The following is a 26,917-nucleotide window of genomic DNA, read 5'->3' on the forward strand; positions in this document are numbered from 1 at the left end:
TGTGATCAAAATGTGGATGCTTGGCAACTGGTATATATTTATGACAGTTGCAGTGTCCCACGGTCATGTGATGGTCTTTCCTGACCTTCTGACAAGCAAAGTCAATGGAAAAGACAGATTCACTTAACAATCATATTATTAACAACTGCAGTGATTCACTTAACAACTGTGGCAAGAAAGGTTATAAAATGGGGCAAAACTCACTTAACAACTATCTTGCTTAGCAATAGAGATTTTGTGGTTGTAAGTTGAGGAGGACTACCTGTACTACTCTCATTATTGCGACCATTAACAGGGTGATACAGAGCATCATAGGGCAACAATTTTTGAATCAAGGTGCCTCAAATGGGCTAATTTGGAGAATTTGTCCAAAATCTGAGATCCATGACTCCTGAGGGAATGAACTTTGGGAAGGTTATGACTGCTTCAGTGCTACTGGCTGTTGCTGCATTGCTAGGCTGATGTTGTGGTCACATGATCTTCATTTTCAATGTTCCATGAGAGTTTCCCAGCCAGTCTCACAATCCCTTGCTCCCTCCTCCATCCAGCAGCCACTTATTAGCCTTCTGGAAAGGGAAAGGGAAAGGGAAGGGAAGGGAAAAGAAAGGGAAGGGAAGGGAAGGGAAGGGAAGGGAAGAAGGAAGGAAGGAGGAAGGAAGGAAGGAAGGAAGGAAGGAAGGAAGGAAGGAAGGAAGGAAGGGTTTTCAAGGCTCCCTGCCAGATTCCCACAAGGAAACTTGGTGACGAAGCCAGCAGTAAGTTGCAAGTTGCACCTGCTCCCCCTGCTTTTTTGCCCATCCATGGTCATTCTGTTTCTCTTTTTAAGTAGGGAAATATTTCTGAAATGATGACTCATCAGGGTATGGGTTGTCTAGTCCTAATAACTGTATTACATAGCATTTGCCTTAACAAGGTTCAGTGGACTGCTTTCAGCAGTTGCTATGGTAGATAGCGAAAGTTTCCCTGCCCTGAATGCCTTTGCTATATGGCTCCCATGTTATAGTAGAAGTGTGACGTGATGTATTTTGTCATAATTTTACATGTCTTGTGTACTGTATTAATGAAGTAGACTATCTACCAAAGTGCAGGCAATATAAGGGGCACTAAAGATATGAAACTAATGGCAACTGTGAAGATGGGTCAATGTTGCTATAACACCATTGCGTACCAGTGCAATAGCAATGGAGGAAAAACATTCTGCTTTAAAGTCAATTCTGATTCCTGGGAACTGCAGTTTTCTTGACACATTTTTTTATTAGTTGCTTGCCAGTTTCTTCTTCCTAGTGTTAAGAAAAATGAATCCAAGATCACCCAGCTGGCTTCATTCCTAAGGTGGGAGTTGAACTCACCAGCTCCTGGTTTCTAGTCTGATGCTTTAACCATACCCAAACTGGTGCTCAGCAATGAAGTGTTCGGAGAGGATTGTTAAAATTTATCTACTCCAGATGTCAGTCTACTCTAAGAAATGCTCACATGCATACACAGAGTGCTTATCTCCAGCTCTGGAAGGGGCATAGAACAGAAAACAACACTAATTCTAAACAGACCAATGGGTAAACTCAGTATATCATAGCTTTCTGTGAAAATGGCTTGGGAGGAAAAGCATGCTAAAGAAAGAAGTGTGCTCTTTGAAAATTGTATTTTGATTATACAATGTAATATATAATATAATAATAGTGAAGTGTAGTAAGGATGTAAGCTGTAGCCATGACCTGTAATTGTTATACCCACACATAAAGTACATATAACATGCATATAAAATACTCTAACACCTTTGAAAAAAGCAGAGTAGTACAAGCACTGCTATTTGCAATGAGGGGAACTATAACTCTAAACAGGTGGATATAAATGTTTACTATTCTTTAACACCTGAATGCAGGAACTTTAGTGCCCATTTCTACATGCAGAATAACCTCTTTGCATCATTAGCCTATTTCAGAGAAACTCCATGGATTTCTGAAATTCTTGTTGCATATGTCAGATTACCAGATTTATAAGATAGTCTTATATTATCCAAGACAGAGACTTTGAAAATATATATTTCCTGTGTGACTGAAGAATTCTCAGATGTAACTCAATCTTTAAATGACTCTCCAGAAAGTCACCTCTTGAAACCAAAAGGCATGAGAAAATGTAAGCTCCAAAGTAATTGGGCCCAATAATAATGTGCATCTCTGGAAGCTATAGCTTTATGCTATCTTAAAATGGCATGGCTATAAAAGAACTGCTGTTTGTATGCAAGATAGGATAGTAAATGTGAACATTTCGCCATCAGAGACTTACATCACATATTAAGAGACGAAGAAAAACTGCTTATTATTTGCTAGTTACTGGCAGAAGAGAATTAGGAAAGGGTTGACAATCCTATTGATTACTGAGAAGTTATGCTGTTATCAACATGGCTTGGGGACCAGGAGATTTGAAGGACTGTCTCTCCCCCATTTCGGTGGTACCTCAGGACTCATCATTAATTGGTTCCTGGAGGAACGATGAGTACCAAAAATGATGAGTATCAAACAAAATTTTCCCATAAGAAATAATATAATGAGTCACAAAGACAGTCAACACTGACAGATTCTAGCTTGTGCATCGAGTACCAAATGATGAGTACTGGGACAAACTTTTTGTGTCAATTTGATGGGTAACAAATTCAATGAGTTTCAAAGCAGGTGACTACCAAGTTACCACAGTATATCCATCCAACCAACGAGAATGGTAAGGCAGGGTATGTTGTGGGGAAGGGATCTTTTAGGGAAGGGATAAGATAAAACTTAATGGAAGTTAAATATGGACAGGATACAAACCTGAGTTGATATGGTTTCATCATTGTAGAAAAATGAATAAAGACTGAACCACAGCATAAATTCATGAAGGAAGAGTGAATGGCTCAATGGTGAGAGAAAGATCAAGAAAGTTATGGCTGGGTGGAGTTGATGAGATCTTGAAAATATTGAAATGATAATTTTAAAGAACAAAAAACAATACATGAAGCTGTGACTGGATGTGATGAATACAAGAATAGTTGCAAAGATTAAAAAAAAAGTAAGAAAAGCAAAGATTGCTTGGAGGTGAGAGATACTTCTAATTTAATCTACTGGATCCCCTGCATGGATTGCCCCTGTGACTATGGTATGTAGGACAGACTGTAAGACAAAAGTGAGCAGTCAGACGAGGAGACCTGAACTCATTGATACGTCACATTGCAATGAACTTGGACATACATTCATTTTCAAAGCTATTAAAATTGTTGGCCGAGCAGGTACAAAGATAATCAGGAAAATGATTGAAGCCTGGGAAATGGCCACCTTGTCAGTCAACAGGAGTAATGATTTACCGCCAGTTTATCAGGCACTTAGGAGCACAAGGAAACAACAGCCAACAACTTAATAGCCAGACAGCAACACCTCAATCAACCAATAAGAAGCCACATAAATACTACGCATAGAATAGCCCAAAGCACACATTCTGGTAAAGAGAAGTTTCCTGAGGATGGGTTTCAGCATGAGTCCAAAACCTTGTAAGACTAAGCCTCTGGTCCCAGTGACTGACGCAGATTAGATCCTGCAAAGTATGAAAAATTGCAAAGTTTCTGCAAAAGATTACAACTTTTTTCTAATAATTCCAATCTTGTTTTGCAGCATCTTTTATGCAAATATGATTGGGGGATGTATGTATCATCGACAAATTTACATCATTTTGTATGTACCTTTTGAGATGAGAATGAAAGTATTCTGTATTGATAGCTAATGCTGCTTTGATAGGGTTTTGCAGGCAAAACTTTATTACTCCTCTGGTTGCTATTGGTTTAGCTACTGTACTTTGATGTCAGGAAGAAGTGCTGAAGGAAGGTGTAAAAGAATGATTACCCCTAGGAGTCTGTGATTTAATAAGCTAATGGCGATTGTCAGTTGGAAAAAGGCATCAAAACTGAGTAAGATTAGAGGGTGGAAGTTCTTCTATAATAGGAATAGAAGCCATATTTGTTTTATATACGGTATATATATATATATATATATATACTGCATCAAATAGAGTAATTAGAGCTTCTTCTTTCTTCTTATTGTATATAAATACAATTTCTCTCTACAGTATAGTGTAATACTAAGTTCCTCTCTAAATTGGAATTTGATAGCAGACTGAGAATTCTGCTCTGTTGGATCTCTATGCCAAATTATTATTATTTTGCTCTCAGTATATAAAACAAATCTTAATTATGCTTTATTATTTAAAAATATTTTTATCTCATACACTGTGTTAAAAGAATGATTAAAAGACTGCAACATTCTGCAATGTGTTTTTACAGTATTCCCATCAGTTATGTTCTCTTCCCCATATGTCTCTTATGGTTATTTATTAAGGACTTGGGTTTCACCTACTAGCCCTTCCAAGCACAGAGGCAATTTAGCATAATGTGTTATGTGCAGCCTAAAATGAAATTCAGATTAAGTAAATCTGCTTTATTTGTTTTTATTTGAACAAATTAGTTCAAATTTTATTTTTGTGATAATCACAGCACAGCAATATACCCAAGACTTACATTTGAACTACAGGACCTAGAAATATATTTTTAGTTTCATAGTCTGGCCAAATTTTGGAAACCTCCCTCAAGTGTACTAGATGCATCTATTTGCTTCTTCAGTTAAGGATAATGAACAGATGTTGGCTTCTCACCAAACTTTTGGATGAATAAAATGCACAGCTGGAGCTCCAGGGACCAGTAATAGTAGTTTCAAAAGTTCTTCTGAGAGGCAAGACCCTCTTTACTTCAATGCTCTTTCAGCTCTTTATCACTTCCTGACCTGCAACAGGTATTCTGAGACAAAAATACTGACAACAGATGCCAAACTAACGACTGACTTAGCCTCAACAGGTTTCATTGGCTTCTCTCACTAGTGCCAAAAATGTAGCGGGATGGAAATGGGCAAACGCCATGGCATGGTCTCTGCCAAGATGTTAGAATGTGTCTTGGGGATGGATACAGCTGTGTTAGCCCTGCTATTCAATCTCAACAGAGACATTTCCCTACTTCAGGTGCTTCTTGGATTTTGGTCTGATCCCTTTTTGTTTCTCTCCTGTGTTCCCTTTTTGATTGAGACACCATTATCCCTGCATTGTATCTTGGCTCTTTTTCCTGTTAACTCACATCAGCAGCAATCGAAAGAGGATGACTACACATGCAGCCTGCATGCTACTATGAAACGCTTACCCGTGGACTGCTGTTGCCTCCCAGAGACGTAGCTTCAAATCCAATGGGACACCAAGCATTTGTAGAATGCCTTTCTCCAGTTATGTTGGGGAGGGAGGCCCCAGGTCCTTTTATTAATATTGTCATCATCTGGAACCTTGGAGGTGTTCTTTTTCTCTAGTTGCTGTATGCAGTATCATCCCTCTGAATTAGCATGGTCTGAACCCTGCTGTTGTTTAGAGAAACTCTTGACATTTATTTTTTTCAGCAGATCTTAGGACAAGATCTGCATGTCAGCTCTTAGAGATTGGAATGAAATTGTTGCATGACTCTTCACAAACAGCTATTTTGTACCTGAGAAAGTCAGTCCTTCTATTATTAAGCTGTCAACTTAATCAACCTACTATATCTAATACTAATGTCACCAGCCCAATTTTCTGTTCTTTTCAAAAGGCCTTGAAATGTGGTCAGCTGAATTACATCAGTAAAAGCCATCAGCAGCTTTTATGAATTTCATCTGAGAATGGGCAGATTTTTTGTTTACTAAAGTCCTATTTTTTTCTAACAGGAACTTGATCTAAAAACTTTCTGTAAGTATATTGGACTTTATAGGGAAGGAACTCCAATGCCAGGAATTCATTTTGCATCCTCCCCCAAATATACTCCTTACAAAATGTTGTAAGAAATGCTGGGATAATAGAAAACAATTGTAAATCGAAGATAGTGACATCTAAATGTTTTCTCTCTCTCTGCCCCCCTCAAAATAAAATTAAATAATAAAAAAACAGTAGCTGTAATTCTCTCACTCTTATTTCTTATTAACTTACTAAGACAGAGCAGTTTTACTTTTTTCTCTGTATTCTTGCTCATAATATGGATTGGTCTCAGAAGGTAAAGCAACTAAATGGTATTTTCTTCCAGAATCCTTCAGTGTCTGGATTGTATTTTGTTGAAGCAACTGCCTTACTGTACGGTATATATAAAACAAATTTAAATAAGGTTGTGGCAACTTATCATGTCTATGCATCAGGCAGCCTACATGTGCTCATGATCCAATAAACATGGATAGAGGTCTTTATTATTTTGTATGAGCAGCCGAATAACAGAGCTGGCAGGGACCTTGGAGATCTTCTAGTCCAATCCCCTACTCAAACAGGAAACCCTATAACATTTCAGATAAATGTCCATTCTCTTCTTTAAAACCTCCAGTGCTGGAGCACTCACAGCTTCTGGAGGCAAGTCATTCCAATGATTAATTGTTCTAATTGTCAGGAAATTAATCTGCAGCATATTAAGAGTATTTTGTTTGCTTATCTTTTCTATTTTTCTCTCCTTCCCTTTAGTACATGTGAGTTCTTGTGCATGTGTTGATGCATGATACATGGGTGTTTGTTTATTAAAGTCATATGCTGATAAACATTGATCTTATATTCATTACTTTCATTACATTTGCACATTACCACCATCCTTCCTCCACGCTCATAAGGGAATATCTACCAAGCATACCAGTAACTTTTATGGACGAAAACAAAGTTTTCTGAGCAGCAACTCCTTTCATTCAAATTTTCTTCTGGCAAGCTGCAACACTCCCTAATTTCTGCACATTTCAACAAATGTTTCCCAAAAGAAAATTTTGTGCAGATGTTAGTAATTATCTCAGTGTAAAATGTGTTCTTCTCAGGATTTGTTCTTTTCACAAACACTCTGTGCAGAAACCATCCACGCTCTTTCTAGGAGTATCTTGATTTCTATTGTGCCCAATTTTCTTGTTAAAAGGTAAATCTGGTTCATCTTTCAGCATTTATCTCACTGCGCCCTAAACCTGCAGTGGTTCACAAATACAATGGTAAAGTTAAGCTGCAATAAAAGGACGTTTTCTCCTTTCAGCAACAGTAATACAAGTGGCCACATTTCCTGATTGTGGATTAAGTTCAATATTTCAAATAAAGCCGGCCTTGCTACCAATCAGCTAGCTTGATATTTATCATCAACTTCCCTGTCTTCCATATCCAGCATGAGAGAGATAGCACAAAGGTAAACTGAAAGAGGCCTTTCTTTTATTCAACAATTAACCCCATCTGAGTAAATAATACGGTGTTGTGCACTTAAGCCTTTGCTGTGATTCACAGACTTCAGAATCCAAAACGGCTTCAAAGCAGCATTTGTGAAATGATGACAAGATGCTGCAGAAATCGCTTTTCATTGGGAATATAAGGCAAGGATTGTGTTTCTCTGTACAGTAACAAATAGAGTATAGCTGCAAGATATATACCAGATAAAGTGTCTGGAAGTGCTTACCTGAAGGGAAACCTAATCTTTAATTCAGAGTCTGAAGCTTAGTCAGTGTTTAGCTAGAAATTTAAATATTGGAGAAATTAGTTTTTATTGCATGTTAAAGAAGTAATATCATTTCTCAAACCAAAAAAATAACTGCTTAATTTCCATTTATTATCTTTGTTCAAGGTAATTTTAAAATATTCAAAATAAATAAGGAAGCAGTATATAAATCTAAGTGCTACTGTTATCTATTGATTTTAGATGACAAGTGATTATCCATTTACCCAAGAATAAACCCATCTGAATTCAATTGGACTTACTTCTGTTTAGATGTAGCCATAGAATTCTCCTGTTAGTCATTCATACATGTATGGTGACAAAATGTGCATTTTTGACAACACTCCATAATAATTCATGATCCATGTCAACTGGAAGAATCTGAAAACAATAAGACAAGAACCAATGTTCTAAGACTACAAAGAAGGAGGATCACTATTAAGTTTTAACCATTAAACTTGAATACTTTTATTTAGAAATGACTGAAATAAAGTCAAAATAAAGATTGAATAGAAAAATTTAGTAGAAAAGACAGTCAAGTGCATGTTTTCCAGCAGGTCCAATTCTATTAATAAATTGAAATATATTTCGTAAAAAAAAAACCTGTAGCTGAAAACAAAATCTCTGCTACAACTACTATCAAAAGCATATAAAGCTATTGCTAATATATTTTAAAAACCAACATTCTAAATACAAGTTTGACTTTTAAAGTCATGTGCAGTTTAGTCCTAAATAAACCAATTCCTTGAATTGTCATCCTTTTTCTTTAGGCATTAATAGTAATGATGATTACGTTAAATAACAAGAACCCTTTCTGTATTTTCTATTTCAGATGTTTCAGTAGGAAAAACCTATCTGCTGTTGTTGGGATCTATTCATGTGTATCAGGTAGAAAATATCTGCCTTTTTCCTTTCCCATTTAAAATGTCTGAAAGGACATCTCAACATTCTTATTTTCCCCTTATAGCTCTTTCTAACATATGGAAATGTAGGCAAACTGGAACTGTTCAACCCCTCAAATATTTCCAGAAATTCAAGTAAAAGGTTCCCCCCCCCCTAAAATGCATAACAGATGTAATAGCACTCTTTAGGGTGAATACAAGTACAGGCTCAAAACTGTCAGCATATCACTCGCAATCACATATTTTCACCTTGTACATGTGGTTTAAACCTGTGTGATCCAGCAAACCTATTTGCTTTGTGCTTGAAAGCAAACTATACCAAAAGGAAAACAAGTAGGGGACAGGAATCAGAAGGGAACAACTATGTTTATCCACTGATCTGGGGAACTGACCAATAGATTCTGTTAGTGGGAACAATAGAATTACCAAGAGTGTACTTCAAGAGTACTTCCACATGGGGTAGTGTTACTGCTCCTTCCCTACCCACCTGACATTATGACCATTCTTAGACAAACAAGATAGGCTGCCCAACATTTTGAACTGCATAACTTCAGAGTTTCCAAAACTGTGAGCCATTTTCTTAATGCTGGGAACTCAAGGTCAACATCTCAGCTCCATGCCTTTCTTCCTTCCAGAATAATAATGCCTCCAGAACACCATGGTGCTCTTATACCAGACTGTGGAGAATTTTGCAACGAGACTGCTTTTCTTTTTCCCTTTCTGATTGACTTGTCATGCTTGAGCAACTGACCAAGGCACTACAGATTCCCTTTCCATTGTTCTATAATTTGTAATAGTAGCTGCTGTCAGTTTTCATTATCATACTGTCTGGGAACCTGTTCATGTGCCAGTCACCAGGTTAAGATAAAACAGCCTTTTCTGACCTTATACCCCCCAGATGTGTAGGGACCACCAGTCTATCCACAATCACTCAAGTTCAAAATTAACACTAAATGATAATTGGGCCCCATTATAGCATCTGTCAGTTCTTCTATCTCTACCTTATTCTTCATGCGAGGTTTCTATGATTTGAGTGTCAAAGAACATCAACTTCAGCATCTCTCAGCAGCAAGGTCATTAACAGCTGAAGTCCACAGGTTGCCTGCCTCTATTGGAATGAAGTCAAAGTTCTGATTCAGAGAAGGTACATTGGTTTCAAAGCTGGAAATTTCTTAGAGAAGGACTTCTTTAGAGGTACCTCTGTAAAAAAAGAACCATATTGTGAAATATTTCTCTGTATTTCTTCTGTGGCTCATGATAATTTTTTCTCCTCCAAAAACAAAACACAAAATAACAAAGCAAAACTAAAAATGAAAACAATCCTTTGAATAATGTTTTCTCTGGAGTGTCTCTTAGCAGATATTATACTTAAATCAGTATAAACCAACTTCCTAATTAGATATTTAAAGAAAAACAATATGCACACATTGGTATAAATATTGCTAGAGATTTCTAGCAATGCCTGGGAGAATTCTGAGACAGGGTAATAGTAATAGTAAATAAAGCAAATTTGATGAGGTTTCATTAGCTTCATTAGTTTAAACTACTGGTGAAATGAGATGATGGCTACTGAAAATCACTTGAAGTCAAGATTGCGAATATCACTTGAAGTCAAGATTGCGAAACAAAGACTATCATACTTTGACCATGTCATGTGAGTTGACTCAAAAAGTCAATCAGCAGAAAAAGAAAGGGCCATCCTAGTAGGGTCTAGAACAGTGGTAGGCAACCTCGGCTCTTTTATGACTCATGGACTTCAACTCCCAGAATTCTTGGGTCAGCTATGCTGACTCAGGAATTCTGGGAGTTGAAGTCCATGAGTCATAAAAGAGCCGAGGTTGCCTACCCCTGGTCTAGAACAACTCAGTGCCGCCAGCTCTGTGCTGTCAGAACATGCTGCCAGCTTGCCACTGCCAAGTTGCCTCTGCTAACTAACTGCTGCCAAATCATCAGAGGACAATTCAACATGGCCAATTTACTACAGGGACAACTTGCTGTGGGCAGCCAGAGGGAGAGCCAGGTGAGTGGGTGAGCAAACGGATGGGCAGAGTGCAGAGCAGCAGCAGTGGCTGGGGGCTTCCCATTGGAGGGAGAGCCGGGCGGGCAAGTGGGTGGCTACAACGCAGAGTGGTAATGGCAGCGGCCGGGAGCTCCCTATTTTCACACACTCTGCTGCTGCTGTCACTGTTGCTGCCATGGTGAATTCTGGGCTGTTTGGAGTTTAGGCCACTCAGCAGTGGTAGCATGTTTGGGCCATTTGGCGGTGGCAGTGGAGGATGTGAAAATTGGATGTGCCTAGTCACTGCTGCCTTCTTCACACCCTCTGCTGCCATCGAACAATCCAAACTCTGAATGGCCCAGAGCTTGGCAGTGACAGTGGTGTGTGTGTGTGTGTGTGTGTGTGTGTGTGTGTGTGTGTGTGAAAATGGGAATCCCTTGGCTGCTGCCATTCTGTGATCTGCTCACCCATTCACTTGCCTACCCACCTGGCACTCCCTCTGGCTGACAGTGTTGAGTTGTCCTGCAATGACTTGGCAGAGGTGAGTTGGCAGAGGCTGCCTGGCAGCAGTGAGCTGGCCATGCTGAGTTGTCCCATTCTAAGCTGACTGTGCCTGCATTTTGGTGGCAACAATGACAATGTTAGTGATGAAGTGATGGCCACTCTGGTGTACAGCAGTAGTGATAGGTATCTAAAAACCCTCGATATGTTAGAAGATTTGGATACTCAGAGATTGGGCAGCAACAAAAGCAGATCAGCCATCCTGGCACAGTGGACATGAGACACAGAGAGTTAAGAATTTACCTCAAATGTTATAGCTCTTATGGTGTTTTTCACTATTATTTCTGAAGGACAGAGTGCAACTGGAACTGGACTGCTAATCATTCTGTTGGAATGTTTTGGAAAACAATGTTGAGTTTTTAAACATATTGCAATTGTTAATTGATAAGATATTTGTAATCTTTCCCATATATAACCCACATCTCCACAATCAACCTGTCCTCCTCTCCCTTCCTTCATCTCATTCCAATTTATACCCAATATCAGTCTAGTCACTCCAGCTGATGAAATGAGCTGCAGCTTAGGAAAACTTTTGTCTTTTAATAAATTTTGTTAGACAGAAGTGGTGCTGACTCCTCCCATTTCTCTGTTCTAATCATGCCTGCAGGTATTCAGCTAGCACTCCTGTTTGGGTGACCTAGTCCTATTGGAAAAGGAGGGATCAGAAAAACCTTTTCAGTGTTGCTCTGAGGACTATTTTAGGCACGAGTTGAATGAAGTCATTGGATTTAACCCAGAATTTGATTCTGGCTGTGCAGATCCTGTGGAATGGATCAAGGCACACTTTTACTCAGGTTTTTTCTGAGAAATTTGAGCCTCTTGGTCTTGATCAAATGGACAGAGTCCTTGGGACTTTGAGTCCATGTGTTTTAGACTCATATCCTTCCTGGTGGATCAAGGTTTCTTGGAGTTTATATATAGAGTAGTTGGATCCAAGTGATAGTGAACACTTGTACTAAGAGTGGATGGTTCTGACCACTTTAAATGAAGTAATGGTGTGCCTTCTCCTCAAGAAGCCATTGCCAGATTCACTGGTATAGACAATTTTCTCCAGTCTCCAACCTTTCTTTTTAGAAATGTGGTAGTCTTGCAGCTCCAAAGGTCTTGGAGGAAGCAGATTATCTGAACCTTTTTCAGTTGGGTACAGGTCAGATTATAGTACTGAGATTGCATTCGCTCTGGTTCTGGATGATCTAAGGCTAAGGACAGTGATAACATATCTATTCAAATCCTCCTTGACCTCCCAGAAGCCTTCAATAACATCAGCTGGGTTTTTTCTTGTCCTCACTAACTTAAGGGCTAGGAATAAGGATAGTTTCCTGTTGGAGTGGAGTGAAGAGGCCCAGATCAAGGCCTGTGTTTGGCAAAGATGCCTCTGGGCTCAACATTCTTCCCACTCCTGTAACATCTACATGAAACTGCTGGGTGAAGTCATGTATTGGCTCAGGTGCCATGAATAATGGGCAACTACATTTACTTCAATATCTCTGGGGAGACGAATTCTGCCAAACACGATCCTTCCAGGAAATTCCTAATTTCTTTTGCTTCCTTGTTCATTTTTTAAAAATAATTTTATTACAATTGGTGATTAAGGCAAGCAATGTGCCTTACAGAAAAGTATGCTTCAAAGAGGTAACTGAGTAAAGAATGAGAGGGAATCAGTATATGTACAAAGAACTTGTGTCTTCCAGATCTACAATGTCATAAGAAAATAGCTGATCTAAATTTTTCAAGGCAAGGAAATTTATCACTTTCCATTGATTTTTACATTGCTGTTGAACAGTCCTGTAAATCTAGAATTTTGATTCTAGGCTGCCAAATGTCTCCATGAATTTATACTTAAAATATAATCAGCCTCCATTGATTCATCCTTTATAACTGAGAGTCAAAAAGTGGAAACAAATATGTAGCAGTGGGGAAAAGTTGCAGTCTGCAAACTACTTATAAACTATCTAGACTAAATTAAAGAAAACAAAGTCCTGTAAACTATCTTTCTAGGGCAAAAGATGGTCTTTTATGAGTTTGTCTTGTTTTCCCTTGATTATGTGTCTCAGTTTGCATTGTAGGCGAGGAATTTTCCACTGGCAAAAATCTTGAAATTTTCACTGACTTATTCATTAGTACACCCCGAAGAATTTTCCTGATCTTTTGTTTCTCTTCAGTTACAATGTGGAAACTTGTGCTTGATTGATGCTATCACTACAAGGTTAGTTTGGGGCACCCACCATAACTCTGTCAGAGATTTGCCTCTGGAGGAGTTGTAAGTCAGAAGCATTTGGCTTTGCTTCTCATTTCTGTTGTCCAGGCATTCACAGTCACTCTTGAGTTGAAGTTATGAGATCCATCTGTACTTTTGTCTTACATTAGAGAGGTGGAAAGGGAGAGCAGGAAAGAGAAGAATTTGCAGGGTCATTAAAAGTCAGAATCAAGACTTTAGATGAAATAAAATCTTCAGTCTTCATACTTTTTCCCCCCAAAATAAATTTCCCATTTATTCTACAAGTTGGAAATGACTAAAATGCTTGTAGACTCATTAATGCTTCATTAATGGTAACCTTTTGGGGGATTGCTTTGTTTTGCTTTTCTAAGCTGAACATGATAATACTCACCAAGAATACTTTGCACTCTCTCTTTCTCTCTCTCTCTCTTTGTGTGTGTGTGTGCTATCATATCTGAGTTGCAAACATTTGAGCAATCTCTACATAGGACAATTAGAATTTTCTGTATCTTTTTGCCACCATCAAGTGGTTGCCAGTTTTTCCCCCACAGCCCAAACAGAGTACAGGCAGTGGTGGGATTCAAATATGTAAAGAACCAGTTCTCTGTGTGGATGCCGCTTCTGGAAGTCCATTCTGGGCCTGGTCAACAAAAAATTAGCTACCGGTTCTGCCAAAGTGGTGTGAACCGGCTAAATCCCACCACTGAGTACAGGTACTCCTTGAGTTGTGACTACTTGTTCAACGATTGTTCAAAGTTATGATAGCAATAGCACCTAGACATATATACCGCTTCACAGTGCTTTACAGTCCTCTTTAAGTGGTTTACAAAATCAACCTATTGTCTCCAACAAAATCCAACATTTTGCCAACCTTGGAAGGATGGAAGGCTGAGTCAACCTTGAGCCAGTGAGAACTGAACTTCTGGCAGTTGGCAGAATTATCCTGTAATACTGCATTCTAACCACTGTGCTACCACTGATGCTAAGAAGCTGGTTCTCAAAATTCTTGGCAACTGGCTCACACTAACAGTGGTTACAGCATCCCTGTGGTCATGTGATAATCATTTACAACCTTTCCTGCTGGCTTCTCACAAGCAAAATCAATGGGAAAGCTGGCAGAGAAGGTTGTACGTTGTTTCCATAAGTCACTCCCACCCTACTTTCTCTGAAGAAGCCCTGCTATGGAGTATGAGATGCCAGGGATTTTAAACTAGTGGTAACACTATCACCCACACTCTATAGTGTGCATCCCCTTGCAGGCTGCCTGTGCTCTGTAGTCCCACTCAAGGCCTCTGTAGGCTGCCCGTGCTTCAATAACACCTGCCTATAACACCCACTAAGTACCCCTCTCCAATACTCTTTGCCTGGGACTCCTGCCATTTCGCACTAAACGAGTCATGTGGTCCTGGGGTTTCAATAGCAACCAAGACTTCTGGGATTGCTGTCACTAAACAATGCAGTCATGTGATGTTGTGCTTTATGACCACATTGTTTAATTTTCATCATAAATCGAGGACTACTTGTAATCCTCGATTTAGTTACCACCTTTAAAACGCTCCATGGCATTGGACCTGGTTACCTCCGAGACCGCCTTCTGCCACAGATTTCCTCCCACAGACTGGTACGCTCCCACAGAGTGGGTCTCCTCAGGGTGCCGTCGGCCAAGCAATGTCGGCTGGCGACCCCCAGGGGAAGGGCCTTCTCTGTGGGTGCCCCCACCCTCTGGAACGAACTACCCCCCGAGATCCGGATGATTCCGGATCTCCTTACTTTCCGCCGCGCCCTCAAGACATGGCTTTTCCAGCAAGCGGGCCTGACCNAGGGACGATTTTTAATATAATTTTAATTACGACACAGCTACTAATATTTGGCTTTTAATTTGGTCTTAGAGGGGTTTTTATTTTGGTATTTATTAACTCTATTTTTGGTATTTTATTGTTACTTGTTTTTAATATGCTGTGCACCGCCCTGAGTCCTTCGGGAGAAGGGCGGTATATAAATCAAATTAATAAATAATAAATAAATAAATAAATAAATAAATCCTCATTAAAGCTTAGTTTTCATAAAGAATAGATGTCAATTATCCTATTTCACCCTCTTTGTTGAAATGATTACATATTCTGCCATGAAATAGCCTTTGCATATAGAAAACTAGAAATCAGAGAAAGTTGTGCTTGACCACTTGTCTAATATTTAATTTCTAATTGAAGTCTGTACACAATGGACAAAAATAATTTCTTAGCCATTTTATCCATCACAACATTGGTCATTTTGATGCAATATGGCAACCTTCTTTTCAGGAGAAAATAACAATGATGGATGCCAGTACCATTTTGGTTCTGATGCAGAATGTTTTGATGTACTTTCTCAATTCTTGGATGTTCAAAATGGCTGCTAGAATAAAAATCAATTGCCTCTCTTGTTATCCACTGGGAGATGCCACAGCGGTGAAACATATCTACAGAAAAACATCCGGCTCCTAAAAAAAGGAGAAATAATTTTTCCAGCAGCAGTGTTTATTCAAAAAGTTCAGTGTTAAATACCCCGCCAAAGAAAGGGCATTCCTGAAGCAGTCTTGTTTATATAAGCTCCTCACCCTTACTTAATGGACTGAAGAAACAGTGAAAAGATTCTGAGAAACTGGCTTCAAGGAGAAGCCATTTCATAAAACCATTATCAGGTCGTCTCCACAAATTATTGGTCAGATCTTTGTTTCTCCTTAGTCCTTTACTTCAACATGTAAGAAAGATGATGCATCAAGGTTTGCTCAATCTTGTAAGAAATCTGTTGTTTATATGGACAAGACCTCAAATGTTAATAAAGGCACAAAATATTTCCTCCTAATGGTGGAAGAATTCAGAGCAAGAAAATTAATCAGAAATATATAAGCTGACATACTGAAATGAGAAGAGTTGGATTCTTAGATGTGCATTTTCCAAGTCGAATGCCTGAAATAGATAAAGATAAGAAATGGGACTTTACTTTATAAGATAAAAATGTGCATTGTGCAATGCATGGCTTCTTCTTCATTTATTTGGTGAGGCTTTCTGACCACACATAACATTCTTTATGTGCATGTTTAATTTGACTAAATAAAGAGCTAGTAGCTGTATTCATACTATTTGCAAAATATCCTGAATTACAACACTGCCTAGTTTTTCTATGACTCTGGATGGCTCACAGTTCACTCACTCTCTCTCTCTCTCTCTCTCACACACACACACACACACACACACACCAATCTCCCCATCCGCAAAGAATCGTAGAATAAATGTCTTAGATGAGAGAATAGAAGGAATGCTCACAAAATTTGCAGATGAGCCAAAGCGGGTGTGGAGATTGCTAACACCCCAGAAGACAGGCTCAAGATTTAAAAGGGTCTTGATAGGCTTAAACACTGGGCCTTATCCCCCCCAAAAAAAAGAAAAGAAAGAAAAAAAAGAAAAAAAGCTGTTTCATGTGAGCAATGTAAGGGTGTGCACTTAGGTAGCCAAAAAGATTTCTGGATCCCTGGATTTCTGAGTTCTCCACCTCATATTTCTCTTCCTCACCTAACGCTTCTTGGCATCCCTCCTCTTCTTCCTTTATTCAGAAACAGTGTCCTTCTCCTTCATTCTTCTGTCCTCCCGGCTACATTCCAGTATTACTGGCACATTTTCCCCCCTATGTTTTAAAGAGAGGAAAGCTGCTGTCAGCCTAGACACCCTGATTTCTTTAGATGGCCTTGAAACAGAAGAGAGGGAAGAGGACAAGGCCTGCTGATTTTTAAGGCCTAAATACTCATCAATACAAACAGTAAAGGAAATTTTGAAAAGACTCCACTTGATTGAAGAAGCATGAACAAAGTTCTGGAGTCCTTCTCCTTCCCCTCCTCTTCCTCCTCCTCCTCCTCCTCCTCTAAATACTCTACACCAGTCAACCAATGAACTTCTGTAGCTGAGGATGAACTCAAATCTGAATCTCCATGGTCCTCATCTAACACATTAACCAGCATGCCCTTTCCATCTATCCACAAGCCAATCTTTACTGTCACAAGAAAAACAAATACTGTATACTTTAATGAAACTTTAACAACCCAAGACTGCCATATATAAAATTCAGCACTAGGTCCCAGATTCTTTTCATGCTTTGTGAACTCTAATACTCACAGATTATGCACAAGAGTACAGGTGACACACAGTTCAGTTTTCTTCTGTTGCAAACCCACACTGCTTTTGCTTTCAGGAGATCAAGTGGTGCATGAAAACACTTAAGCAAATGCAGAACTTAGCCTGAAAACAACACGAAGGACCTAAACATCATTTTATTAACTAATTTTAGGCATCTATCTTGACCCTTTGAACCATTTCTTGGTCTCCTGGCATCTTGTTTCCAAGGTAATAGCACCTGGAAAAGCAGATTTTTGTAACAGATGTGAATTCAGATAGCAAGACAAAAACTTTTTTTCAGGTTTTAACAACTCTTGGCAATATAACTGATACTTCACAACAGAGTCTTAGAATATAGAATAAGAATGTAACAATTCCAGTCTAAATAAGCAGATAGCATATCTAAACTGATAACCATTTGTACTAATATTTTAAATGTGAGGTTGGTTGAATCTTCCTATGTCTCATGTTTTAAATAACTTTATTCTTTTAAGCAGAAATACACACACACACAAGCCCAGAGGGTGACCTTATGACCCAGAAAAGCTTCAGGTAGTGCCTTCAAAGACCTTTTAAATTATTACTGTAATGATTAAATACTTGACTGGAGTCAAATGCATTAACTATAGTTAATGCTAGTTAAATATAAATGAAAAATTCATCATTTTTGTCCTGGCCTCAGAGCCTCCTCTCAGCATGGCATTTAAAGGGTGAATTCAGCCTGCACCTTCTTAGACCCAACTCACACTATTTGGAGATTTTGCACTCCTTGTGGATTTATATTTGGCTTTGGCTCTCGCAGAATTTAGGATTCGGTTCTCAATAGTTCATCAGAGTTAATTTTAATTTGTACTTTAAGCATTTGGATTGTTTAAAAATGTTTGTCAACCCGAATACTGTCTTGAATGAATACAGGAAATAAATTGAACAGGTGCTTTTTTTGTAAAAAAAAAAAAGGTGCCGGAACTCACACACGTCATACAACCCGCCTTGCCTACCCTACAAGGTTTACCTTTGTAGTTGAAAAAAAATCCCTTCAATTTTTAGTGTATCTAAAAGACTAGGATTTTGTTCAAGGCAACTCAGGAAAATCCGTTGAAAAAAGGTGCCCGAACTCCGTTCCGGTACATTCTATGACAAAAAAGCCCTGGGTGAATGGATGGATAGGTAGATAAAAATAGATCACTGTTTTACAGTTTGGTATCTTTCAGGTATTCTTTAAGATGTGATTGATTTTAACTCCATTTGTGCATATATAGTCATGTCTGATGGTATATGGAATACTGACTGACATATCTTTGTCCTGTAAATGTGATCAGTTTTAATAAATATACAATTGCTCTTGAAATTGGAGGATGAAAAAAGTCAACATAGCCAGGCAAGCATGATTGAAGTTGTGTGTGTTGCAATTTTGACCCCCACTGACCCTTTTCTAAAATAAAGATGCCAAACTTTAGGGTTTAGTTGAAAACCATAGGAGATTTGTGACTTAAGGAAGTTTATAAAATTATTGATAATTGCCATAGGTGCTATACAATTTGAAAATAAAATCAGGTCTCAATTTTTAAACATATAAACACAGAGCAGCTGTATGTGTCCATCCTTTGGAGATCTGTTTCATAATGTCCCATTTGTAATAATGTGTGAAACTTTCTATTCTGGTCTCTGGATGATCAGTGAGATGCAAATAGGAACATCTATATTTCTTAAATTGGAGCAGTTATCAGATTTACCATTATGTGTTATACTGTAACAACTATGAAGAAGCCAGGAAGATATTTAGCAAGGGCCTGCTAACTCTGACTGCCAAGTTTTGATGAAGAATTTAAAGTAAGACATTTGTTGACTAACCAAGCCAGTATGCTATATTTAGAATTGCCAAATATTAGATGACTCCATAAAACTGAGAAAGAAATATGCTGAAGATCATGTTATGTTGGAAACTATGAAGCAAGGAAAACAATGACATCCAGACTGTAACTGGTTCACATATTACTCAATGTAATGTATGAACAATGTTCTTACTTTCAATCACTAAACTTTAGATTCCTTAAAGACCTACGGTCTTGAAAGTTTGGGCCCAAAATGTGGAAATTCTTCATGTTTTCCTACATTTATTTCCTTTATAACCCATATGACAGGTAGTCCTTGACTTATGATCATAAATGGGCCCAGAATTTTCATTGGTAAGTGAAGCACTTGTCAAACGAGTTGCACCTGATTTTATGACCTTTTTTGCCATGGTCATTAAATGAATCACTGCAGTAATTAAAAGAATCCAGCTTCCCCCATTGACTTTGCTTGTCAGAAGCTGCCTAGGAAGGTCATAAATGGTGATGGTGGGATCCTGGAATGCTGCGACCATCATAAGTGCCTGCTCGTTGCCTAGTGCCTGAATTGATCATGTGACCCAGGAATGCTACAATGGTCATAAAGTGCGAAGACTGGTTATAAATCACTTTTTCCAGTGCTGCTTCAAACAGACGTTAAGCAAATGATTGTAAATCGAAGATTCCCTGCACAGCAAACTAAATCATCATATGGTTTGCTTGATTTTGATTTAATGTGTTGTTTGGAGCCAGCCATCGTGGTTTTACAAACCATTATAGCTGTAAATCATATTTAAGGCTTTAGTTGTACGTTAATTTAGTGTTAATATGGTTAAGCAATCATGGTTTATTGCAATGTATACGCTTGGTAAGCATATACTCAGAATTAATCCCATTTTTATTGACTGCATCTTATTGGTATAGTTGAAGGTTAGATCACTGTTGAAATAGGCTTAAAGCAATTGGATCACTAAAACTGGAAAAGTAATTTTACAGACAGACCAATGTAGTTTTCTTGAACCAGTTCAGAACTGGTTTGGTACTGACTTCTAGAAGTTCTCCAGATGCCTATTGTAATGCCTGGATTTCTCTCTCAATATTAGCTAGGCTTGATCCTACCTATGTTTCAAGATACAGCAAAGTCAACTATATGCTATCACCTCTTTTACCAGGGGTCTTCAAACTTGGCCCTTTTATGACTTGTGGACTTCAACTCCCAGAATTCCTCAGCCAGGCATACTGGCTGAGGAATTCTGGGAGTTGAAGTCCACAAGTCATAAAAGGGCCAAGTTTGAAGACCCCTGTCTTTTACCAAGATCCCCTCCCAAGATCTTGCAGCTTGATGACAAGCAACCCATCCATTCCCCTCATTTTATGCACTGTTAAGCATCCTTCTCAATACTTTGAACAACATATTTTTAGAAAATGAAGATATCACCTTTCTGGGTTTGATGGTATATGTTAGCACATTTTCTCAATTTTTGGGCAGAGTGGCCAAATTTCAATAAAAGTTCAGTTTCCTTTGTTGTATATTGTCTGTTATAATCCAGTGTTTTTCAACCTTAGTAACTTTAAGAGGAGTGTACTTCAACTTCAAGAATTCACCAGCCAGTTTGGAGTTGGTTTCCATTCTTCAAAAAGTTGAGAAACACTGCTCTAATCCCAGTGATAGCAATCATCCATGACCTGTGTCTTCCCTCTTCTTCTAAATTGACAACAGAATGCCAAAAGTGTGAAATATGAGAATTCTTAAACCATTTAACACTGTTTTTTTTTTAAATTAACTTGTAGTTTCCCCAAAGGATCCTGATACTATTTATTTAAGAAAGACTCAGCCTCTCAGTCAAGCTACATTTCAGAAAAATATTCGCCATATGCTGTATCATCAGAATTTTTATGACATTCTTATATATTTGTATATTGGTATAATTAGCTGAAGATGGAAAAAAGATGGCATTTTTTTCATTTATTTTTCTTAAAGCCATACAACAAATCTGAGGGAGAGGAAAAATTCTTCCCTGTGACCAATATCATGAATAATTTGTGCTTTCTTTTATAAACCTTTTTATTTGCTTTTGATGGGTCAAAGAACCATTCAAGACACTATTATATTATATCAAATAATGGCATTTAAAGTATTTCTTTCCAAAAAATGACGCCATGAAAGATGCTTTTGGAAAATGCATTTGATATATATATATACCTGCAGGCAAATGTTACAACAAGAATTTTGTAATTCTAAGTAAGTAACTACATAACTATGGTTTTGCATGTGTTTGTTGGGATGAATTCTTTAAATTACTTGGAATGTAATAATTTACATGCATGTAAATAATATCATTTTGTGTTGAATGGCTGTTTGACATATAAAAAATCTAAGAATTAAATGTATATAGAAAAAGGAATCCTCATAAATGCAAAGAGAGCTGTGCCCAGTAATATTGTGACGTACAAGGACCATGTTTCTTGCTGCTGAGTTACATGTTCCAAGGAAGAAGAAGACAAATTCAGCTTACAGTATTATACAATATATGATATTTAGTGCACATATATCTAACAGTGAGAAAGAAAACTGAATTCCGATTATAACTTGGATCCGACATCCCTGAATCTATAGGCAAACTGGAATGAGTTCTATATTCAAATTCTAATTTCTCCAAAAGTTATGAAGCAGTTTGCAACTCAAAAACATATCGGAAAAACAGACATGAGGGAGAAATGTAAACAAAAACATAAATATTCAGAAAAATGCATCAAAACTAAGTTTCACATAAACCTTCTTTTAATAAAATATGGATATGAAAAAGGGATGAAATGAGAAAACAGGTTAAACCTGACCTCACTGGTAGTTCACGTGATCACAAGATCACATGAAGTATTAATAAGGTGACCAACTTTTTTACAGTGAAAAGGAGGACACAAATAAATTGAAGAAAAAAATATCGTAAATAAAAGAAACATTTTATTCATTGCAACAATAATACAGACAATTGCATGTGCAAAGTTTGCCAGCTGGGTGTTTTGGTGCGCTCAGCAGCAATTCCTATTGGCTTTCGAAAGCCAATAGGGGGAGTAGCATAGCTCATGCAAAAGTTGAAAAAAAACCCATCAAAAAAAGGTGCCGGAACGCCATTCTGAGCGTTCTATGAGGGGAAAAAAAGCCCTGCAGAGTAGTCTTCAAATATCGAAAAGGAGGACATGAAGGAGGACACTTTTCAAGGGAGGACAGAACTTACAAAAGGAGGACTGTCCTCCCTAAAGGAGGACGGTTGGTCACCTTAGTATTAATACCACTTTACAATGCCTTGGTAAGGCGACACTTGGAATACTGCATCCAGTTTTGGTCACCGCGATGTAAAAAAGATGTTGAGACTCTAGAAAGAGTACAGAGAAGAGCAACAAAGATGATTAGGGGACTGGAGGTTAAAACATATAAGGAACGGCTGCTTGAATTGGGTATGTCTAGTTTAACGAAGAGAAGGACGAGGGGGGACATGATAGCAGTGTTCCAATATCTCAGGGGCTGCCACAAAGAAGAGGGAGTCAAGCTATTCTCCAAAGTGTCTGAAGGCAGGACAAGAAGCAACAGATGGAAACTAATCAAGGAGAGAAGCAACCTAGAACTAAGGAGAAACTTCCTGACAGTGAGAACAATTAACCAGTGAAACAACCTGCCTCCAGAAATGGTGAATGCTCCAACACTGGAAGTTTTTAAGAAGAGACTGGACAACCATTTGTCTGAAATGGTATAGGGTTTCCTGCCTGAGCAGGGTGTTGGACTAGATGACCTCCAAGATCCCTTCCAACATTATTATTATTATTATTATTATTATTATTATTATTATTATTATTATTATTATTATTATTATTATTATTATTATTATTATTATTATTATTATTATATTGCCCTTAGAAATGTCAGAAAATTCAATATATATCTGCCATTTATTTTTTATTAAAGTTCTAAATCCTTCAAGATTTTTCCATATATTGGCTACTAATGCATGTGAAACAATCATCCTTCAAATGATACAGAGTTTGAATCTGAATATTCATTAATCAGTTAATTTAGTAATTTACTGGTATTGGGTATTCATGACTCAATATTTACTTTGTACTTGTTCTCTCCACTCTTTTCTTGCTGCACGTTAAGTTTGAGGGATTTTTTGTTTGAAGGCTCTTCTTCCATTTCCTGAAACATGTAAGTGAACATTTTTCACAGAGATCTGGATGATTCATACTTTTATTGGCCTTTTGTGGCTCTTTTTCCGGACTTTTGACTCAGGGGCTTAGGCTAATCCTGTTGATATTTTTTTTAATGATTGGAAGTTGTTTAATGGGGGTTCCACAGGTTATTGTTTTAATGGTTGAGTTTTAATTTTGTATGCTGCCTGAGTCTCTGATGTGAGATGAGCAGCCATATAAATTGTTTAAGTAATAGTGATATGCAGTGCTAGCTATGAACATCTGCAAGAATGAAATGCATGTTGCTATGTTGCAATACAAATACCACACTTAGGACTGATAGCGTGACACAAGTATGAAATGTCACATTGCATTATGATGTTGTGATGCATTTTCTGTTAGATACATCATGTCCGTCTGCCATGTTGTTTCTTGTATGGTATAGTAGAGGATTCCTTGTGGTGCTATTTTCCAACTCTCTTCTGCTGCTGTTATGTTGAGGATTAAGACTGAAAAAACCTTTTCATCTGTCCAGAAAATGTGTCACAGTCTTGTTTCCAGTGGTTCTGAAAAACTCTATGCCTTTCAAGATAGATAGATAGATAGATAGATAGATAGATAGATAGATAGATAGATAGATAGATAGATAGATAGATAATGTTGTTTATAGTTCATGTCTTTCTTCCTGATTTGCTTTTCTCTGACTTTGTCTTGTTTTTGACAGTTAACAGATTTTGATCTTTGCTGGTGTTTAATACATCAATATCAAGCTATATTTCTGTTAGTGGAACCTAGTACCATGTGGGCTTTGATCTGGATGTAGGAACTGACTGGGGATGTGATAGGTTCAAATCAAACTGGAAATTATGCACAATTGGTTTCCAACAGTTTCATGATTTTGGCATCATTGTGGCATGCTAAATTAATCTCCTAAGACTTTCCCTGCTTTGATCTTGAATTGAGGTGATCAATAGTAAACATTGTACTTTGATTTCTTGCTGAAAAGGCAATAATTTCATCCCTGCTTTCTCTGCACACCCATTTCTTTGCAGAGAACATTCTTTCAATCTAGGAGGTTGATTTAGAAGCTAGGTAAACAATTTTTAAAAGCCAAGGGGGGTGGCTGACAAGCAAGAAGAAAACGAAGCACCCCTTCCCACCCACCACATTCTCCTTGCTACTGTATTACAAGAAAATCTACCCACCTTCTCCTGAGAAAGAAAAGTGCCGTGCTGAGATGCCTAGAACTTAACAAAAATCTTATGCCCAAGAATGAATGCAGGATATTAGGAAGGAGAGAAAGACACAGAAATGATTAAAATATCAAAAATGAAAATCACTGCTTTTGAAACCTGCGGAGCTGGAAACAATTAGAAGCTGGCTGGTAACTGTCAAGAATCAATAAATGAAGGATGCAGTTTCTAATAACTCAAACATAAAATATGCTGATAAGTTAAGAAGGAACCATAAGGGAAAGAAAGTGGAGACCTGTGAACTGAAATCTGTTAGCAATTATTGTGAGTGCCAGTGTAGTTTCTAAAGGAATCATGTTTAGCCTCCTCCGCCATTCCATCCATTCTGATGGTCTGCATTCAGCTTACTCAGAGGGAGGAGTACAGTACCTGCTCATTTTACTAGGAGCCAGTCTTTCCTGGCACATTTCTGTAACTCAGATGGTTTAAATCACCAATGGTTAGAATGAGTCTCATAACCTGTAACTTTCTGATGCTAAACAGCCTGTTTGGTCATTTGAAATCTATATTACAATAGGTTGTGTAAGACCCAGTTAGAGCCCTTTGCAGTTACAAGTGATATTTAATGGCTACTTGACTATTGATGACGGTTTACTATATCACACTAAGGTTAAATCACAGATACAATATTTAACTACTTCAGATGATTCAGAGACTTACTCTGTACATATTATTTACATGTATATGTCTTTGTGGCATGTAGGATGAATTTGCAGCACAATATAGACAGGCACTTTAGTCTACAGCAGAGTTTCTCAATCTCAGCAACTTTAAGATGTGTAGTTTTCATCTCCCAGAATTCCCTAAACAGCATACCTCCTGGGGAATTCTGGGAACTGAAGTCAACCCATCTTGATGTTATTGAAGTTGAGAAAACACTGGCCTAGAACAAAGGAGCTACACTATGTCCTAAGCTATAGATTTCACCCACTTAGGAGACTTTGTATGATCTCAACCCATGGTCTGTTACATATAGCTCATTATGAGCTACAATGTACAGTTATTTGTATTTATTGCATTGGAAAATGAATGTAGCTTCGTGGTTGTATACCTTAATTTCATGCTGAAGATTCCAACTCCAGTCCTGAGCTAGGATGAAAGGTCTTTTTAGTTACAGGTTTAGGACCATCTAAGAGCCAGCCAACCTGCCATGGTCCACTCTAGACTAGATGGATCAGATCTGTACTGTTTGCTCACTTGCAGGTCTCCATCACTTCACCTAAACTGACAGACACTCCATGTTTTGTAAATCTGTAGAATGTGTAGTCCAGAATTCACTTCAAAATTCTTTATCACCTGATGTTTACAAGTCACATGTTCCTTGATAGTTACAAGTAGGTGATAATCCACCCAATCATACAATCAATTACATTTATTTTTTTGCCTCCTAACCTCGACTCTTGTACTCTGCCTCAATTCTACTGGGGCCGCTTCTTGCATTCCAAACTGCTGAGCAACCTTCAAGCAGCCATCGTTTAAAAAGAACCAGCCACAAATTGTTTCCTCATTTCCATGGATGGGCTTTATTTTTTTTTTAAACTTTCCCCCCATATCCATTTCCCAAATTGCACTAGACCGTGATCCAAGAATAAAAATCTCCGCACAGCAACTGAATAGAAGCTTTAAGTATTCAGAAGGTTTTGGGAAGGTGGCAAGACACTCGCCTTGCTAGATGAAAGAACAGCCACGCTTGTCTTTTTTTAAAAAAGTGGCTGCTGGGGATTGTGCAGGCAGTCCCAGAATACCATTACCACACAATAATGATGAAGTTGCTCCCCACAACTCCTCTAATAACAGGATATGTCTTACCACCCACTTTATAATTGCTTTCTTTTTTCCTGAGTAGGTGAGTGTATATTCAAACAAAGCATTGCACTGCAATTGTTCGATTTTTTCTAAAATTTTATTTCTAATAAAATATAGGACTTATATGAATTTTTGCAACAAAAAAAAAAGATGCTGGAATTGCAAAAATCCCTATTTAATACTCATTGAAATTAACTGAATACTTTTTAAAGTAGCATTTTGGGGCAGGAAGCCTAATGGGTGCCAAGAATCAGAAAGTCTACAAGGTCATTGATGCACGTGGGAACAATACTGAAGACCCAGAGTTAGCATCAGGTAGTTGTACATATGATGATATGGATGAAAGTTGTGATAAATTTCCTCTTCAGCCTTTAGAACCTCCAAAATTAGAGATTGAAATTCGTGTTTATAAGTACAGGAGAAATTACATGTTGTTTGCTTTTATGCAACATACAGAAGCCTTTGCTGTAGATCTGTGGAGAGAGAGTAAGAGAGGA

Source organism: Protobothrops mucrosquamatus, unplaced genomic scaffold (assembly GCF_001527695.2).
Source record: "Protobothrops mucrosquamatus isolate PMUCROS unplaced genomic scaffold, P.Mucros_1.0 scaffold961, whole genome shotgun sequence".
Lineage (NCBI taxonomy): Eukaryota > Metazoa > Chordata > Lepidosauria > Squamata > Viperidae > Protobothrops > Protobothrops mucrosquamatus.